Source organism: Tachypleus tridentatus, chromosome 10 (assembly GCF_004210375.1).
Source record: "Tachypleus tridentatus isolate NWPU-2018 chromosome 10, ASM421037v1, whole genome shotgun sequence".
NCBI lineage: Eukaryota > Metazoa > Arthropoda > Merostomata > Xiphosura > Limulidae > Tachypleus > Tachypleus tridentatus.
In genome coordinates, this window is record NC_134834.1 from 10713666 (window position 1) to 10728616 (window position 14951).

Sequence of the window (14951 nt, forward strand, 5' to 3'; positions counted from 1 at the left end):
GTTTCCATACCTGTTGTGTATATAGCACAGATAGCCCTTTGTATTGAATCTTCCTTCGTATTTCCAAAACATAGGAGCATATTTTTAGTCACGTAACTTGAAACAGTATATATTAACATAATATTGTTTGTTTGTTGAACTTCGCGAAAGGCTGGCTGTCGCTAATTTTGAAGGGATATACTAGAGAAAGGGCAGCTAGTCAGTATCTTGGACACCTTCTGTTAGACCAAAGAGTGGGATTTGACTGTCTACTCTTATAACGCACCACAGCTCCAGGTGTTGTGAAATCCAACTTTTCTTTGTGTGTTTGTTGCTGTTTTTGATTTTAGCGGTAAAGTGATACAAAGTGTGGTGTCACAGTCTAGTGTATCAAACCACTGACCTGAAATTAGCCCTTACTCAAAGCAACTTCAATACGTTCACCTTCAGATCTATTAGTATCAGAGGAAATGTAGGGGTCCCGGCATGGCCAAGCGTGTTAAGGCGTGTGACTCGTAATCTGAGGGTCGCGAGTCCGCATCCCGGTCGCGCCAAGCATGTTCGCCCTTTCAGCCGTGGGAGCGTTATAATGTGACGGTCAATCCCACTATTTGTTGGTAAAAGAGTAGCCCAACCCAAGAGTTGGCGGTAGGTGGTGATGACTAGCTGCCTTCCCTCTAGTTTACACTGCTAAATTAGGGACGGCTAGCGCAGATAGCCCTCTAAAAGCTTTGCGCGAAATTCAAACAGTAAATGTAGGAACTATTTTTCCTTTTTTGAGAGAAAAGACACAGTTGTGCTAAGTCTACGAATACTAATTTCTTATCTTTTAAAAATCCCTTAATAGATTATTTCTACAGTGGCACAGCAGATTGTCTGCGGACTTACAACGTTATAAATCGGGTTCGATACTCATGGTGGGCAGAGCACAGATAACCCATTGTGTAGCTCTATGCTTAACTTCAAATAAACAATTAATTTAATTAATAGATAGACAGATAGAACGAATAAAGTTGTTGTTGTTGTTTTGAATTAAGCACAAAGCTACACAATGGGCTATATGTGCTCTGCCCACCAAGGGTATCGAAACACGGTTTTTGGTGTTGTAAGTCCGCAGACATGCCGCTGTGTCACTGAGAGTGGAGGGAGGTTAGTATGAATAAAGGCTCACTAAATAGCTTCAACAGTGTTACGTTAAAGAAGTGTCGTATCTAAGATAAATTATTAAAATTCCGGGTCTAGTTATCGAATCAAGTATCATTACAGCTTCATCAAAAGTGCAGCTGAAAAACACTGTTTATGAAGCAACTAGATGAAAACCCAAATTATACAACAAATATCTATATACATGTGATACTCCTGATGAGAAGAAAACAAAATCCTCTTTTCAGAGGAATCCTCCCGACCTTCCGTTTAAAATTGTTTTAAAAAATTCCCTTTTAAAATAACAATACGTACCAGTAAGATTGGTATCTCTACCACCTCTTTACATAACCCTTATTTTACTCTAGATTTCCTCACGAATTTTTCCATCATACGTAATGCTGACAATCAATCACTAACAAACGTCATCGCTATTGGCGATTCCATTGGTGCAAAATGTGTCTGTGTCATCAATGATTAGCACATCTCACCAATATCACACCAATATCAGTATCAATATCACCAATATCACACCAATATCAGTATCAATATCACCGATTTACTTACCAACAAGCAGCGTCTCTTCGACACTCAATGTTATCTATAAGACGAAAGTTAAAAACAGAAGTTAGTTATTAGTAAACATATTGATTTACATAGGTAAGTTAGAAAGTGACGTAATGAATTACGACTTTAAATTCTCGACCTGATGTCTTTTATCACTGTCTTCTGTCGTTATTTAACTTTCCATATTCTTTATCTTAATAATTTTGTAAATGTTTTATCACATTTGTTATTTGCATTTTTGTCCCTCGCTGCGACAGCAGTGGGTCTTCCGATCTACAACGCTAAAATCAGCGGTTCGATTCCCCTCAGTGGACACAGCAGATTTTTTGGTTTGGTTTTAAATTTCACGCGAAACTACACGAGGGGTATCTGCTCTAGCCGTTCCTAATTTAGCAGTGTAAGACTAGAGGGAAGGAAGTTAGTCATCACTATCCACCGCCAACTCTTGGGCAACTCTCTTACAAACGAATAGTGGGATTAACTGTAACATTATAACGCCCCTAGGGCAAGCACATTTGGTGTGATGGGGATTCGAACCTGCGACCCTCAGACGACGAGTCGAGTGCCTTAATCACTTTATGGTCGTCATTATAATTGCTTTTGCTCCTTAAGTTTACTCAGTTAGTATAAATTTTATATGAATTCAAAATAGTTTTTTTCTTCTTTCATCAGCGGAAAAACTAGAAATTACAAAATGTTATAATTTTACGCCCCCTTCCGAGCATTCCAACAAACTAATACAAACTCCTAACAGCACGCACCATTACAAAACCGTTCGCAGCAGCGTCTACATGTGCGACCTGGTGGTTTGTGTTTATTTAACAACAGTTAGTCATTGGTACTGCTTAGTCCTCAAAGAATCTTCAATATGTCATCTTCTTCAAAATAGTTATCCGCAAAACAAACCAACTACTTCACCAAATTCAATAAAGCACGGATAACGGTATTCCGGTGGTTTGGTTTTGCTTTTTTGTGTTTGTCTGGTCAAAAGCTCGTTTGTGCTTTAAATACTGACTTCAAATAAAACTTATGTTATCTCAGGTGGTGCGCATCAAGTGAGAAAGAGACAGACTGTGGCCATTACAGTTCTTGTAAACAGGACCTCAAGATCTGTTATGGTAGTAGAAATGACCTCTCAAGATACATCTAGATTCTATCCTACCACCATAACAGATCTTGAGGTCTAGTTTACAGGAACTGTAATGGCCACAGTCTGTCTCTTTCTCACTTGACGTACACATGCAAGTCAAATAAACACAACATAACCATAGAAAACACTCAAATACTAAATAAAGAAACAAACATAAACAAACGCAAAATTAAAGAAGCCTTACTTATACAACAACTAAAACCAAAACTAAACCAATATAAAGGAACACCTTTATACCTATACTAATTAATAACCTAGCATATACTGCAAAGCCCCTACAATCCCGTACCTGTTAACACTATCCTGTCTTAGATATGCGCCTGGTAACCTTCAGCTGGAAACTCCCTTTGTTAACCTGAAGATAACCTATAAAGGGTTTTAATACCCATACCTGCTGTCTTGAAATACGTTTTCACTCCAAGTGGGTTTCTCATCATTACGGACACCAATGTTATTGTACTTCTGTAATGGCTCATATTATATTTTGTTAAATAAATAAACAGCAAGACAAACAGAAAGTACTCAAGTTTACCATTTTCTGGAGTAACTTTGTCTCTTGTCTCAGGATTCAGGTGTAAGAAGGCCTCTAGTACTGGGTCCTTGAATGGAAACTTTTTTATCACAGTGTTCACTGCTGTGCCGTAAAACTGCTTCACAGAACTGAAACAGAATACAGCATGTTTATAATTTTTATATCAATTATAAAGACACATCTTTAACATGATTCAATGTGATTTGTATATTAAACTTTGTAAAATCATGAAAATTAATAATTATGTATACTGTATGATAAAATAATTTCTACTTATTTAAAGTATATTGAACAGTCAATACTGTTATACTTTAAACTTTCAAATTTTGAAAACTGCTTTTGTCATTTAACTAAAATATATATCTGAATAATTTTCTGAAGCCACACCTCTTCACCGAGTGAGAACTTGGTACAGTACATCACACAGCTAGGTGGCTCTAGGTGGAGCAGTCTCAGCACATCACACGGCTAGGTGGCTCTAGGTGGAGCAGTCTCAGCACATCACACGGCTAGGTGGCTCTAGGTGCAGCAGTCTCAGCACATCACACGGCTAGGTGGCTCTAGGTGGAGCAGTCTCAGCACATCACACGACTAGGTGGCTCTAGGTGGAGCAGTCTCAGCACATCACACGGCTAGGTGGCTCTAGGTGGAGCAGTCTCAGCACATCACACGGCTAGGTGGCTCTAGGTGGAGCAGTCTCAGCACATCACACGGCTAGGTGGCTCTAGGTGCAGCAGTCTCAGCACATCACACGGTTAGGTGGCTCTAGGTGCAGCAGTCTCAGCACATCACACGGCTAGGTGGCTCTAGGTGCAGCAGTCTCAGCACATCACACGGCTAGGTGGCTCTAGGTGCAGCAGTCTCAGCACATCACACGACTAGGTGGCTCTAGGTGGAGCAGTCTCAGCACATCACACGGCTAGGTGGCTCTAGGTGGAGCAGTCTCAGCACATCACACGGCTAGGTGGCTCTAGGTGCAGCAGTCTCAGCACATCACACGGCTAGGTGGCTCCAGGTGGAGCAGTCTCAGCACATCACACGGCTAGGTGGCTCTAGGTGGAGCAGTCTCAGCACATCACACGGCTAGGTGGAGCAGTTCTTCACACATCTCTCCGAGGACAGTCACATGGTTTCATTGGCTCTGTATCGGCAAACTTCTGCATACTTGCTGTTTTCTTCTTCGCGCTTGTAACAGAAGAAAAAATACACTTATTATTAAGACAAAAATTTACACTTACTTTGGTAAAAAGTGAGCAATTTAAAACCTTTTAATTTTCTCTCTTTTGTTTTTATTGGAAATTCCTAGAATATTTAATGTACCAATGATAAAAATGGAAGACGTCAACTAGGAGGTCGTTGACTGGAAGTGGAAGTGTCTTCTGGGTGCAGATGTTGGCAAGATGTCACACACAGCCGTCATCAAACACACTGAGGTTCATTTTTTCGAATTCTTGTTAGAACGCTGTTACTTTTAACTTCCATGACGTTACGGCTGTCCGATGAGAAGCCTACACACAGTTGGTCCATGGGATATCTCTGCCACTGAAATCAAGATAAGACACAAAAGGATCTGATATTAAGACTACTTAATATCTACATCGTAATTGTAACTTTATAATGAAATAAGGAAAACTGTTACAAATTAGCTTGGTAAACTGATTTAACCAAAAGAACAGAGATTTAATTTCTAATGAAATTACTGAAAAACTAACCTGGTATACTGACATGAATACTTTATTCAGATATGCGAAAATATACTCGCTAGTGCACGTGAGTATCCCGACGAAGTGGGCGCAGGTCTTCTGCAGCGTCTGGTTGCACACAAGCACAACCATATTTAGCTTCTTGTTGTCATCTTCGTTGTTGCTCTTATGAATTATGTTGGCAACCTCCTTGTCCTGTGTAATGATGTGGGTCGTCTTGTAGACAAGCTTCTGTACTACAGAGGAGTCAGAAAACATCACTGAAGAGAAGGTTGCGCTCAACAATGAAGTTGGCATGTAGAGTATTGGTCAGGGTTAATTTGTCCACACCACCGTTGTTGCTGCCAGACATCGAGGCCACTGAGGGAGTTGATAACACAACTTCGTGCTTCTGTTTGTGAGATGGGATCTGGGTGAGGTCATTTCTACTACCATAACAGATCTTGAGGTCCAGTTTACAGGAACTGTAATGGACACAGTCTGTCTCTTTCTCACTTGACGTACACACGTTTTTGAACACTGCAAGTCAAATAAACACAACATAACCATAGAAAACACTCAAATACTAAGTAGGGAAACAAAAATAAAGAAACGTAAAAGCAAAGAAGCCCTACTTGTACAACAACTAAAACCAAAATTAAAACTTTTATTAAAATAAAGTACATAACAACTTTTCGACCTTTTTAGGTCATCTTCAGGTTAACAAAGGGAGTTTGCAGCTGACCGTTACCAGGCGCATATCTAAGACAGGATAGTGTTAACAGGTACGGGAAACTGTTATGTTGTGTTTATTTGACTTGCAGTGTTCAAAAACATTTGAAGGTGTTTTTGTGTTCTTTGAATCTGGTTTTCATTTTCCCATTTGTCTCTCCAGTATTGAGGTCGTGGCAGTTGTTGCATTGCATTTTATAAATTATGTTGGTGTTGTGTGTTGTGTTTGTCAGTGTAGTTTTTACACAGTTTTGTACCTGGTTTTTGAATAAATTTAGTGTTTACTGGAATGTTATGTTTTGTTATAAGTTTTTTCCAAACGTTGGTTATTTTTTCTCTGATATCAGGAACATATGGTATACAACAGTGTAAGGTTTTGTAGTTTGTTGTATCTGGGTATTTATTATTGTTTGTTTGTTGTTGGTCTAGATGTGTGTGTATAATTTTTTCCACGGTTTTTTTAGGACATTTGTTGATGTTGATGAAGTGTTGTTTTATTTTGTTGATTTCATTGTTAATTTTATCAGGTGAACATGAATTTTTGTGGTTGTGTTTATTTGGTTTGTTAATATGTTGAGTTTTTGTTTTGTTTCATGTGCTGAGCCCCAGGAAATCTAGTGTGGGTGATTTTTCTGTGGATTTCTGTTTTGAATTGTGTATCAGTTCTAGTTATCTTGAGGTTAAGAAATGCTGTTTGGTTAGCTTTTCCTGTTCACAGGTGAACTTAATGTTGAGGTGTGTGTTCTGTAGATGTGAATCCAGCAATTGTTTCATCAACATACCTGTATCAGTATAGTGGTGGAGGTAACACTGAACAGATTGCTTGAGATTCAATCAGTGTCATAAAATTGTTGGCTAGAACTGGTGACACGGGATTCCCCATACTTAGACCATTTATTTGTAGGTAGTTTTGGTTATTAAACATAAAGCTAGTTTTGGTGATAGTGAATTCTATAAGGGTTATTGTGAATATGTATCAATGGGTTGGGATCTTGGATATAAAGTTCTAAAGCTGTCTTTCAGGCTTCAGTTGTTGGGACTTCTGTGAAGAGGAAGATTACATCAAACTGACCATTAATGCTTTATGATTTAGTTGATTAAGAATAGATTTAAAGTTAAAAGACTATTTGATAAAGGACTCGGCTGATGTTACATATTTAGAAAATGCCCACACTATGTATTTACCAAGGTTGCAGTTGAATGATTCATTGGTCGACATTGTGGATCGTAGTGGGCAATCGGGTGTTACTGCGAAGTTGAGTCCTTTGTTAAGTAGATTAGTGTTTTTCATGTAACATGTATTTCATGTATATCAGTCTCACCAGAACAAAAGAGCCAGTTGAAAGATCAAGCAAGAGACTGCATCCTTACTCTTAAAACTGACCTCCCTAAATCTGATGACCAGTTCACTACCTTAACCGAGTTCTGTATCTCCACGGGAAAGCTAAAGCTAGCAGAAGGAAAGATGCAGTCCGACCTTCTTGACCAGTTGAACAAGGTGATGATAACACTGAGAGGACGTTTTCTGTCCTGAGAAAGATGCAAACAAGTTTCAGAGATGAAAATGCCATTCATAGTTTCCTCAGTGTTAAGACTAATGAACATTATGATTGTTTTGAGTGCAATCCAGAAACTGACATTGTGAGGGCTGCCAAGAGTGCATGTACCACCTACAAAGACCAATGTGCAAATACGCCTTGATAGATTAGTGCTATACTTGGAGTTAATTATCAGTGCTTGTGAGATAGGTGATACTAAGATATGCATATTTAAAATAAGAGGGAATAAACATTATTTCAGCAAGATATCGCTAGAATTTGGTAAAATAACAGCAAAGTATACACGAACACCTCTAAATTATCGCATTTTGTGATGAAAATACGATGATTAACAAAACCCTCCTGACCCCTGAAATTCACTCTCCTGATTAAAATGTTGAAACATTCTGATTTTGAGCGTTAGCTCTGTCACAATTGTATTTAAATTATTGGTTTTTGTTACGAAAATATAACAGTACTCAATGTAGTACAAAGAAACCAATATATTAAACATACTATGCGATGTAAGAAAGGAAAATGCACACCATATACAAAAATAATTAAAATCTTAGAAAACTTTAAATTGACGCAAGGTTCCTGGTAGATCATTCTTCATGTGACATGTCTGTTTGTTTTCTCATCGGGCTATCTACTGTGTCAACGGAGGGAAATCGAACCCCTTATCTGAGTGTTGTAAATCCGTAGTGGAGTTACCCCTCTGCTAGCAGGGGGCATATGATACGTCTCTAACGCAACTACCCCCACTTTAATTAACCCTAAATACTCAGACGGAAAGAGCAACAGGAAATACCAAATAAAGTTAAATATTTTGTAAAAACGAAATAAACCTCGAAACATTTTAAAAATCGTTGTAACAAAACTTAGAAAGGAAAGTTACAATAATCACAAATGTAGCAAAGGAATTCATTAGCAGAACAGCTAATAATGCACGTCATATTATAATTGGAACTGTTTTATAGCTATTACTAATAATTATACATAATAATAGCTTATACTATCTGGAAGTAGAACTAATTGTAGACAATACACAAAAGCGATTCTTTGTTTTCGAATAATGATAGGTGTTTCGTGTGTTTAAAACCAACAATCATTTTGCTTGTTACAATAAAGTGTTAAAGCTTTCTCTCTCTATATATATATATATGTATATGTATGGTATGTATGTGCATTTTTATTTATTTGAATTGTAATTAAGAACCTATACTGTAAAACGGGTCGTTATAAACAAATATTATAAAGTTTTATTTTTTATTTTTATAACCCCTCACGGTCAGTGTTACGTTAACCTTGTTTTATCCACAAATGCTTTACATTTTAAATCATTCTAATTTAGTAGTTGAGTTATATAATAACTCAATGTATTGTATTTATTAAGAGGTATGTCGTTCACAAGAGATTACCAACTTAAATGTCTCCTGTCTAAGGAACTACAACACTAAATGCTGGCGTTCGATTCCCCTAATTAGACTACAACAAGAAGCGCATTGTAGCTTTGCAATAAAGTAAACATCGCTTATCAACATAATAAGTACAAAAAATAGAAAAACATACAGTTCTTACATTTAGATTTTTGTTTCACATTTATTTAATATAGTCATTTTTAATTATTATTACTTGCATTTAATAATATGTATATTTTAGTAGAACTAACGAACAGGGGTATTACAAATATTTTAAAATCAGTGAACTTCTAAATAAATAACGAGATAAATAAATCTCAATAGAGGTAGATGTCACACTTTCACACTAATGTTGTTGTGCTGTCCTCTAGTTGTCAAAGTTATAAATTATTACCAACAGTCGTTCAAAACAACTGTTGAAGATGAGGGAATTAGGTGTGCAGTTCCAAAATGTTTATCAAAACAAGCAAGGATTGCATCTATTTTTACGATTTCCCAAAATCCAGAAATGTAGGTAGATCTACAAGTTAAACTATAAAACGATACTGTTTGTAAAATTGTGTATTGTTGCTCTCAATTTTATGGAAAATAACTAGGCCTAATCTTGTCCTAATGCTACAACTAAACAGTTTATTAAGCCTAATTATTATTTTAGAATAACAAAATGGGTCACTTTTTGAAACTTGAAAATGTCCGGAGGTAAAAGTTGAGGAAATTTCCAATAACTACAGAATTTATGAAGCGCATTCTAAAGAAGAAAACCAGTTAAAAATGAAATTTAAATTTCCAACACAACGCTGACGTATTTTCATAGCAAACATTCTACCGTTGACTTAAATTATCTTCAGAGTTTCCTTTCACTTACTTTGCAACAACACGGAAAAGATTTGTTTGGATTAAATTAATTTTTTCATAAAGTCTAAGCATTGTTAATTAAAAGTGCCCAAAATTTTGTATTAATTTTAATACACACTAATGCAAATATATGCTGAAATTGTTTTCAAACATCAGAAAAAGGAACATGGTAGAAACGCATGTGAACTCGGAATAAAAAACTTGAAAAATTAGTTTTATTCAAATATGATTAGGTTCTTACGTACTGTAATCTCACTTTCAGTTCTTAAAATAAATTTTACGAAATGCATTAACGTGTAGATTTTTAAAAGATATTGATACTTAAACGTACAAAGTCAAGTGCTCAGTAAGTTAAATGAGGCCCAACATTGCCAGGTGGTTAAGGCACTCGACTCGTAAGCCGCGGGTTTGAATACTCGTCACATCAAACACGCTCGCGCCTTCAACCGTGGAGGCATTATGTGACGATCAATCCCATTATTCGTTGGTAAAAGAGTAGCCCAAGAGTTGGCGGTGGGTGGTGATGACTAGCTGTCTTCCATCTAGTCTTACACTGCTAAACTGGTGACGGCTAGTGTAAATAGCCCTCGAATAGCTTTGCCCGAAATTCAAAAACCAAACCAGTTAAGTGATATAAAAATGTACTCTTACAGTAATACCCCTCCTGTATTATGGCTAATTGATACATTAAAAAAAATCACTAAATTCTAAAACATGAGTCTAAATTTAGCTCAAACGTTAATTCAAGAAATCCTAAAAAGGATATTATTCTGACAACTTTTAATTTTGCAGTAATATGTGAAATATTGTAGCTAGTAATATACAAAAGGTCGGGGAGATACAAACGTGTTTAGATGAATGTAACATACATGCGGCATCTAATAAATTATAAATCACAAATTATTCTAGAATGTGCTGTTATCTAGCGACAAAACGTAAAACTAATAAAATTACATCCGTATTAAAATGTGATATTCATACATAACAATTTATTTCTAAGTTTCATGAGTTTTTTTAAATATAGAAGCGTACTTTTTGTGTTATTTATTTAACAGTGAAGAATTTGAGTACTGTGATATTGTGGTGTTTACTGTTAAGTGTTTTCAGAGTCACCGCTGACAAAGCGCTTATTCTTACAGTTTTATATATTGTAATGTGTATCTAGTGCTGCCTAAAGAACTGTAAATACGCACGTGCAAAGACTTGTGCGTGTGTTTTCTTACAGCAAAGCCACATCGAGCTATATTCTGATCCCACAGGGGGGAATCGAATCCCTGATTTTAGCGTTATAAATCCGTAGACTTACCACTGTAGCAGCGGGTGGCACGTGCAAAGATAATCTTTATACAATACCAACTGGTTGTTACTTTCAGCTTGTGATAGAAAATTACTTCCATTATGTTTCTGGGGAGTAAGATATTTGGTCGAAGTTCCGTAGTAACCAGAACTTTTGTTCGCTGATTAATTTATTTGTTAAAATATATTTAACTGAGTTTCGGTTTCTTTTCTTGCATGAAAGATTGTTAAATAAAAATAAAAGTTCACCATTTTCCCCACCGCCTGTTACATTCCAATTTCGGGCAAAGCCACGCGAGGGCTGTCTGCGCTAGCCGTCCCTAATTTAGCAGTGGAAGACTAGAAGGAAGGCAACTAGTCGTTACCGCCCACCGCCAGCTCTTGGGCTACTCTTTTACCAGTGAACACTGGACTGACTATCAAATAGCTAATAAAATATTGTCATACGAAGCTATTTGAATTAATAACATAATTTCATAATTAACAACTGCAGTGCATGCATATAGTTAAGGCGTGCGCTTCGTAATCTGAGGGTCGCGGGTTCGCGCCCGAGTCGCGCCAAACATGCTCTCCCTCCCAGCCGTGGGGGCGTTATAATGTTACGGTCAATCCCACTTTTCGTTGGTAAAAGAGTAGCCCAAGAGTTGGCGGTGGGTGGTGATATTAGCTGCCTTTCCTCTAGTCTTACACTGCTAAATTAGGGACGGCTAGCACAGATAAACCTCGAGCAGCTTTGTGCGAAATTCAAAACCAAAAGATCATGCGGTGTTACAACAGAATGATGACTTGTTGGCTTTTCATTGGATGGTCGTGAATTTTATGTAAACAGGAATGCAGTTTTTAAATCTATAGTTCATGTACAACTGATTTCAGATTTCGTCTTCTAGCACCTATTCTTTATATGGTAATATTAGTATGTTGATTGTGTTAGCTTTTGATCTCACAAACTACAGTCCTCTTTTTCAAACATTCTACGTGCGGGTCTATTCTCGAAACAATGTACTCCGGCCAGACACATTGCACGGGTTTTATAGTAAAGTGATGAAAAACGTAGGAATTCTCTCGGGATTTATACAGGCACTGTTTTTGTAGATGAGTTTGAAGACTTATAACACTAAAATTCAGGCTCCAGTACCTAACGGTGGACAAAAACAGTCTTGTGTAGGATGGAACATAGCATTAAGAGGACGAATATATCAATTGTATTTAAGAAGAACGCCACACTACAGATAAACGTTTTATCCCCGTCACTCCAAACATGCTCGCCCTTTCAGCCGTGTGGGCGTTATGATGTTACGACCAATCCCACTATTCGTTGATAAAAGAGTAACGCAAGAGTTGGCGGTGGGTGGTGATGACTAGCTGCCTTCCCTCTAGTCTCACACTGCTAAATTAGGGATGGCTAGCACAGATAGCCCTAGTGTAGCTTTGTGCGAAATTCAAAACAAACCAAGATATACGTTTTACTCCTTCAACTGTTTGTCGTCTGGAATAAGCTCTCTGAACGTCTCGTGCTGTTATTAGACGTAATATAATGATTTATTTGGAGTCTGAGAAGTCATTGGTATACCCAACTCGTTAAAAACGTTTGACACAAGAAGTGATAGTTGTTTGGTTTAACAGGTAGAAATGCACAGTTTCTATGACATATTTCTTCTTACGCTGTTTGCCTCGTCATTTAAATGTACAAATAACTGTTTTACATCAACAAATAACATCATTACAAGAATATCTTGCTGAGTGAATTATTCAACTTAAAAGTTTCAAATAATAAAGCAATGTCATAAAATAAGATATCTCTACCAAAGATACCGGGATTGTATTTCTATGGGTATGTGAAACAACAATTTACGATTATTTAACCCTAACCCTTTGTTTTGTTTTTTTAGGAGTAGTGGGTGATGTAATTACTACGTTTACAACCTAACATCCCTAAAAACTGGTGTTACAGTCTCACAAAAATTAAACGTCTTTCGAGATGTGCCAAGTTGACCTCGTGACGGTGGTGGAAAGGTTAGGTTAGGTTAACTAAACGCGTTTTTACTTTCTGACGGCTATTCTTTAGCGCATCACTATAATAAACAGAGCGACTTTTACACATAATTCTTAGTGTTATTTCTTTTATATATCGTCAGGTTCACGATGACCGAAGAAGGTCGAAACGTTGTTCGCTCTTCTATGTAAAATATTTTCTCAACCCAAACGAGCCGTTTTTGCATATAAATTTCTCAACAAGTGGGTTTCTCGACATCACTGATTAGTGTTATTTCGCTAATTTGTATGACGTTTAGACCATAAACACAGTGTGTATAGTGCTTTATGTTTCATGATTTCATGCAAATAGTTCATAAGTATTAGGATAACATTGAAGCAACTAGCAGGCAAAGCCTGCAACGGAGTGATTATTATACTTACATAAGGCACTGTGAGTTTATCTTGAAAGTGGAGTTTCTCCCAGGGGATATTCCGTGTTAACCTTGAATGTGGAGTTTCTCCCAGGATATATTGTTGTTAACTTTAATAAAAGTAGAGTTTCTCCCAGGATATATTGTTGTTAACTTTAATAAAAGTAGAGTTTCTCCCAGGGGATATTCCGTGTTAACCTTGAATGTGGAGTTTCTCCCAGGATATATTGTTGTTAACTTTAATAAAAGTAGAGTTTCTCCCAGGGGATATTCCGTGTTAACCTTGAATGTGGAGTTTCTGCCAGGATATATTGTTACTAACTTTAATAAAAGTAGAGTTTCTGCCAGGGGATATTCCGTGTTAGCCTTGAATGTGAAGTTTCTGCCAGGATATATTGTTACTAACTTTAATAAAAGTAGAGTTTCTCCCAGGGGATATTCCGTGTTAGCCTTGAATGTGGAGTTTCTCCCAGGATATATTGTTATTAACTTTAATAAAAGTAGAGTTTCTTCCAGGGGATATTCCGTGTTAGCCTTGAATGTGGAGTTTCTCCCAGGATATATTGTTACTAACTTTAATAAAAGTAGAGTTTCTGCCAGGGTTATTGTTGTCAACTTTAATAAAGGTAGAGTTTCTGCCAGGATATATTGTTGTTAACTTTAATAAAAGTAGAGTTTCTCCCAGGATATATTATTGTTAACTTTAATAAAAGTAGAGTTTCTCCCAGGGGATATTCCGTGTTAGCCTTGAATGTGGAGTTTCTGCCAGGATATATTGTTACTAACTTTAATAAAAGTAGAGTTTCTGCCAGGGGATATTGTTGTCGACTTTAATAAAGGTAGAGTTTCTGCCAGGATATATTGTTGTCAACTTTAATAAAGGTAGAATTTCTGCCAGGATATATTGTTGTTAACTTTAATAAATGTAGAGTTTCTGCCAGGGGATATTCCGTGTTAGCCTTGAATGTGGAGTTTCTGCCAGGATATATTGTTACTAACTTTAATAAAAGTAGAGTTTCTCCCAGGATATATTGTTGTTAACTTTAATAAAAGTAGAGTTTCTCCCAGGGGATATTCCGTGTTAGCCTTGAATGTGGAGTTTCTGCCAGGATATATTGTTACTAACTTTAATAAAAGTAGAGTTTCTGCCAGGGGATATTGTTGTCAACTTTAATAAAGGTAGAGTTTCTGCCAGGATATATTGTTGTCAACTTTAATAAAAGTAGAGTTTCTGCCAGGATATATTGTTGTTAACTTTAATAAAAGTAGAGTTTCTCCCAGGGGATATTCCGTGTTAGCCTTGAATGTGGAGTTTCTGCCAGGATATATTGTTACTAACTTTAATAAAAGTAGAGTTTCTGCCAGGGGATATTGTTGTCAACTTTAATAAAGGTAGAGTTTCTGCCAGGATATATTGTTGTTAACTTTAATAAAAGTAGAGTTTCTCCCAGGATATATTGTTGTTAACTTTAATAAAAGTAGAGTTTCTCCCAGGGGATATTCCGTGTTAGCCTTGAATGTGGAGTTTCTGCCAGGATATATTGTTACTAACTTTAATAAAAGTAGAGTTTCTGCCAGGGGATATTGTTGTCAACTTTAATAAAGGTAGAGTTTCTGCCAGGATATATTGTTGTCAACTTTAATAAAAGTA